Source organism: Triticum dicoccoides, chromosome 4A (genome assembly GCF_002162155.2).
Source record: "Triticum dicoccoides isolate Atlit2015 ecotype Zavitan chromosome 4A, WEW_v2.0, whole genome shotgun sequence".
NCBI lineage: Eukaryota > Viridiplantae > Streptophyta > Magnoliopsida > Poales > Poaceae > Triticum > Triticum dicoccoides.
Window position 1 is genome coordinate 690,391,460 of NC_041386.1, and position 6,555 is coordinate 690,398,014.

The following is a 6,555-nucleotide window of genomic DNA, read 5'->3' on the forward strand; positions in this document are numbered from 1 at the left end:
TGTGGGTGGCATATTGCGCCTTGAACTTCTTCTCCCCGTTGATGACCATCCAACAATGGGAGGGTTGAAGGACTTGCCGTCATGTTCGGACTTGAATGCCTCTAAAGCTTGGAATGCCTACAAATGAATAGCATGCAAGCATATGGGCAAAATGGATATGCAAATGGACATGCACGCTAACGGGAATGGAAACGAAGAGGAGCGCATGTATCATATCTTGCATGCCGATGCCGCTCACGGGGTGTGCCTTGATGATCTCAAGAGTCGCACAAAACTTGTTACACTCTTATTGTATCAACCTTCATCGGCTTCGAAATGGACACCCACCCACGCATGCTATGAATTTGGTACGCGGAAAATTCTTGCGTTCATGAAACTCACGATGGAAATGAATCCAAAAGTTTGATGCCTTTTGTTCGGTGTCGACCTTGGGGTCTTACCCAATGTCACTCCAACACTCATCACAAAGGAGCTTGTCCTTGGACGGCATGTATGCCTTCGTCCGCTTGCTCTTGCGCTTCAGCTTCGCCCCGGTGGCCTGGTTGGTGAGCTCGTCATCAAACAAAGGCTCCCCGTCAATGTCCAACTCATACTCTTCCTCGAGGCCACAGTCCTCCGGAAACTCGTGGTCGAGCCGGAAGCCGTCTAGGTCCAGGCCAACCTGATCTTGCATGAAGGTGTCATGCATGGAAGCTTGATCATAGGTCGCCGGTGAAGGAAATATGTCCTAGAGGCAATAATAAAGTTGTTATTTATATTTCCTTATATCATGATAAATGTTTATTATTCATGCTAGAATTGTATTAACCGGGAACTTAGTACATGTGTGAATACATAGACAAAACATAGTTTCCCTAGTATGCCTCTACTTAACAAGCTCATTAATCAAAGATTGTTATGTTTCCTGACCATAGACATGTGTTGTCATTTGATGAACGGGATCATATCATTAGAGAATGATGTGATGGACAAGACTCATCCGTTAGCTTAGCATAATGATCGTTAAGTTTTATTGTTATTGCTTTCTTCATGACTTATACATGTTCCTCTTACTATGAGATTATGCAACTCCCGAATACCGGAGCAACACCTTGTGTGCTATCAAACATCATAACGTAACTGGGTGATTATAAAGATGCTCTACAGGTGTCTCCGAAGATGTTTGTTGGGTTGGCATGGATCGAGATTAGGATTTCTCACTCCAGTATCGGAGAGGTATCTCTGGCCCTCTCGGTAATGCACATCATATGAAGCCTTGCAAGCAATGTGACTAATGAGTTTGTTGCGGGGTGATGCATTATGGAACGAGTAAAGAGACTTGCCGGTAATGAGATTGAACTAGGTATGAAGATACCAACGATCGAATCTCGGGCAAGTAACATACCGATGACAAAGGGAACAACGTATGTTGTTGTGCGGTTTGACCAATAAAGATCTTCGTAGAATATGTAGGAGCCAATATGAGCATCCAGGTTCCGCTATTGGTTATTGACCGGAGATATGTCTCGGTCATGTCTACATAGTTCTACACTACACCACGACACTAAAAGCAGCGTCAAACAATCTGTCGGCATATGTCACCTAAGGCGACAGATTTAGTGTTGGTAAAGACCTTTTCCGACAGAAAGGAGTTGTCGCCTATAGTCTTGCCGGGAAAGGTCTTTGGCGACAGATAAATCTATGTCGATAGACATTATGACAACGCTAGTGAGATCTACACCGACAGACATTTCTACACCGACAGACACCACAACACCGACAGATAATCTGACAATGTGCTATCCCAACAGATATAGCGATGCCCATTGTTATGCCGACAGTCCATCTGTCAGTGTGATATGCCGACAGAAAGTGCAACATCCAATACTTTTCCCAACACATTTGTTGCCTGGGTAATACATTTCAGCACAGATGCAAACAAACCATATTTTAACATTAAATCACATTCATAATATTTAATTCATGTTTAGTACACAATGCATATACACAATTGCACTCTTCTATTCATCACAAACTGCCATTCATCCATACATTCATTCAACATATATAAAGATTCATTTGTTTTCTTCACTCAAGATAGCTACAACCATCAAGGAAATACATCAGTTTGACATACAAGACAAGTTGTTGCAAAATTTGATGGCTAAGATCCTAAGAGACAATTGTTCGATCACTGACTACTACAAATTTGATGGCAGAGACCAATTCTTCGATCACCAAGCCAACATGAACTTTTGTATGAACAAAAGGTGTCAACCATGTTATCAACAAAAGCGATCACGGAGCATCTTAGATCAACTTGTGGACTTGCTATTTTCTGCCATTTGTCCCTGCAAAAGAACTTACTGCCTTGCTGGATAAAAGCACCAAATAGTCATAAATAGAAAAACCTTTACACACTCTACAGAGTAATAAATCAATTAGGGCATGCCACCTTTGAAGAAACCAATGGAGCTCTATCGCCAGGTATAACAACAGCAACAAGGGACATACTTGGTCAAGCTTGATGTAAAGTATCCAATAGTTTCTGCATAAGGCAAAAGAAATCTGGGTGTAAGCTGGCACATATACTGACATAAAGATTAACATGAAAAATTTATTTGTAATCTAAATAAGTAGCGTAGGATCCTAAATATATACCAGGATAGTTTAGCAATGCAAATAATACAGCTGTCTGAATTACCATCGTCGGCCAGCAGTTCAAGTATGGTAATAATACAATGGCATTCCTGACATGACTGGTGGCCCTATTTTGGAAGGTTAAATATGTAAATAGCAAGCAAACATACAAGGAACTTGGAAAGTATCAATGCATTGTTTCTTTTGTAGTATCATGTCCGAATAGAGATACTAATTTTTGGACAGCAAGCTTGAGGTGGTCGCTGCTCTCAAACTGCCCAGTAAAAATACACAAATAAATACTCTCTAGAAAGCTTAAGAAGTACACTACAACTTCTATTTGGAAACTAACTCAAAATTCAACGTGTATCAAACCGATATTTAACCCAAATCTTACTACACCATAACTATTACGAGGTGATTGAACTGCTTTTTGAAACTGTAATAAACGCTGGAGATGAACATCTCCTAGCAAGCAGCAAAATTGCCATACCAGCAGATACAAACAGATGTTGCATCCTAATCCACCCACTATAGCCACAATGTTGTAGTGACCTAAACAAACTGGTACTGGTGTACTTCCGTTCTTAGTGTAACTGTAGAATATAGTAGGCTGACACAAATAGGATGTGGTCTGGCTAAAACAACAACTTTTAAACCGTCAGCATATCTTATTTGGTTACCTAGAAAAATTTCAAGTTGTTACCCCTGAGCATTTTCCAGTCAGCAAGTTCAGTAGCTCAACTGAACAATTATGTTGCAATTGAGAATAATTGCATATATAGAAGCTCCCTTTGTACCTCTGAATATATAAGGTGTAGTAGATTAGAAACAAATTACCTTATCTTTGTGGCTAGATCTTTATCTGTACTAGCTTGAAAAAGCATGGCATATAAAAAAGGAGATTCCAAAATAATGTTGGGCAGGAAAATAAAGTTCCATCTTTTTCCTCAGGCGACAACACAGAGAGTTTTGCTAGCATTAGTTCCATACTTCCATGATAGTTGTTCCAGAAGTGCACAATGATGCTTTACTAGACTGAAAAGAAACAACACTTTCTTAGTTCACTCGCATAGTACTAAATGCAGAATCAAAATGGCAGCAAGCGTGCAGCATCAACATTGCTACAATGGTTGCTTTGAGAAGTAATAGAGGAGCCTTAACATTACCAGCCATGGAATAAACATTTTGTCCGAAAACAATGAATGATAATATAATTACGCGACCATCTGATTCAGGTGCTTATGATGCATAATGACACCTCACCCTTGCCAGCCTTGGCATGCCCACCGTATTTGTCCAAAGAACAAAATGAAAATGTTTGTCCATAATGGCTGTTAAATGGTTCCTTTCTTGCATGATTGAAATACGGATTCGAAGGGATCGCCATCGCATCTTCAAAAACATGACTGGTGCATATGTTGTAAATATACTTATTCTATTTCTTGTTGACTTAATGATCTCAATTAGGTGGTACAGCTTCTAGTGTTGTTGTTAGAGCTTTAGTGTTTTTGTTAGATAAAATTTGGGTCTAGAACGTGCAGGTTTAGTGAAAATTGTCTAACGCAGTTTTTGGATGCTTTCAGTGAGTACTGGATTGCAGAGTAGAACTTTTTTTTCAGCAAAATACAGAGTATGATTATCTTTTTGAGCAATATACAGAGTACATTATAGACTACAGACTGAACATGGATGAGTACTTAACTAGGAAATGTAATGTTCGCACTGGTGGTTTATGCAAAACCATACAAGTGTGTGATCACATGCAAAACAGAGATAAAAACATGGGGTTTTGCATAAAACGGTCAGGCTTTGCAGCCTTGACACATCCAATGGTCCAGGTGGCCGGATTTCACATCTCATGTGAAGCCCAAAAATCACGCTAGTCTCCCCCAGGAAGTTTGAGACTAAAAAAGGGCTTCTAGCCACAATGAACCAATTGTCGATACACATCATGATTGTGCTGTGTTTCTTTAGCTGAGCAAATCCAAGCAGTACATACCTCAGGCATTAGCACCCAGCATGGTTGGGGATCCTTGCAGGCTGCAAAGGGAAATAGGAAGATTGAGACCCAATCGTTTCAACGGTAGTAGTAATTAGTAAATAGTGAAACCTGAGACTGGATGCTGGATATAAATGTGATAAGAGAAGGGAGAGGCCTCGGAGGTTGAGCTCAGCTACAAGCATACAGTCCACAAGCTTCAGAACATCCCCAACAATAGTCAAACCTCATTAAAGTTGACATCAGATGCAAAGTTCTACCTATGAGCAGAAAGCTAGCCTGAACTAAAACCAGTAACATGTTTCTAGATAGGCACGACACCCATGGAAGAGCAAGTGAAATATAACGAAATCTCGTTGAATCCACAAAACACCCAGGCCAAGACATGGTGGACAAATCTACTAACCGTCGTGCACAGTCTTTTAGAAAGCATTCTCTGAAACAGAAGCTGTTGCAGAAACAGAAGCTGTTGCAGAACACATCCCAAAACAACAACAAGAAAAACAACATTAAATAACATGATGGTTCTAATCAAGAACGAAGAGTTGCAAGTTGCAACAGATCTAAGTAAATAAAAAATGTAGATGGGACTGTAAGAATTACGTAAACATATAATAACATACTCCCTCCGTTCCAAAATAGATGACCCAACTTTGTACTAAAGTTAGTACAAACCCAACTTTGTACTAAAGTTAGTACAAAGTTGAGTCATCTATTTTGGAACGGAGGGAGTAGCACGTAACACTAGTCAGTAAAATATATATACTTCAATCTGTCCAGAAATCAACTAAATACTTAATTCACCCTAATTGTATAATGAGAGATGGATGATTAGTACTCTGAAATCTCCAATCTCAAATAGACTGACATGATCTTGTTCAGATAATCGATGAGCCAAAAAGATTTCAGGGGCAATCACATTCATGGATAAACGAGAAATAATATATGAAGCAGAAAAGAAAAGGATGGATCTGTTTTCAAGCTTACCTGCAGGGGCTGAATTTTGGGGCCCTCGCCGGTGGTGCAAAAGGGATGGCGGGGCAGAACCTCTGAATGCAGAGGGCAGGGTGGCTCCTCAGTTGCGGACAGCGTCACCGTGGGTTAGATCGAAGCTTCAGGTGGCACTGCAGGTAGTCAGAGAAGCAGAGGCATGAGCACATCGGCCTGATGAATCTTACCTACAGTGGCCTGGATCTTGAGGGAGTACGGCGAGGCTGCTCGGCGGCGGTCGACTACACGCTGGCGGTTGGCGGCGCGGATCCTCGACGGCGGTCGACTTGACTCCTCGGCTGCGGGCGGTGGAGGGGCTCCTCTGCTGCGGCGATGAGGCGGCACCTTGGGCTTGGACCGTGGGGAAGCACCACATGGTATAAGGAAGCTTCGGGAAGCGCCACCGTTGATGGGAAAGGAGGCAGCGCGAGCAAATCGGCAGGCCGGTCAGAGAACGGCGGCGGCGGCGGCGGCGGGTGACCTAGGTTTAGGTGGGAGTGTGGCGTGGGAGTAAGAGATAAGATGGGGCGGGGGATTGAGCGGACCGGGACAGTCCCTCGCGCGCAACTTGTCCCGTGCGGCCCGAAATAGGTGGGCCAGGCCCAAAACTACGCCGACACTCTTTCTATCGCAAAGCAAGAGCGACAGATAATGTAACAGCAAAAATCTTATACCGACGCATAGTATGTCCGCAAACCGGTCATGCATTGCCGACACACAGATCATCGAAAGACCAGAACAACCTCGATCATTAGTGTGTCGGCATTGTTACGGACAAATAATGTGTTGGTAATGTACACCTATACCAACAGATGCATGTCGCCGTTGTGGTGTCGTGGTGTAGTGCTAGAACCCGTAGGGTCCGCACGCTTAACGTTTGATGATGATTTGGATTATGAGTTATGTGATTTGATGACCGAAGTTTGTTCGAAGTCCCGGATGAG

At 42.3% G+C, this 6,555-nt stretch overlaps 1 long non-coding RNA gene across 2 annotated transcripts; it reads right to left on the reverse strand.

Moving 5' to 3' along the window:
* Positions 1 to 1,983: 1,983 nt before the first annotated feature.
* Positions 1,984 to 6,132, reverse strand: LOC119287947. 2 transcript variants are annotated; one of them, XR_005141050.1, is made up of 3 exons: positions 5,609 to 6,132; positions 4,622 to 4,662; positions 1,984 to 3,657 (listed from the first exon to the last, which is right to left on the reverse strand). It is a non-coding gene; the product is annotated as an uncharacterized LOC119287947 (long non-coding RNA). The 2 variants fall into 2 exon arrangements; XR_005141049.1 differs by having other exon boundaries at positions 4,622 to 6,132.
* Positions 6,133 to 6,555: the final 423 nt, after the last annotated feature.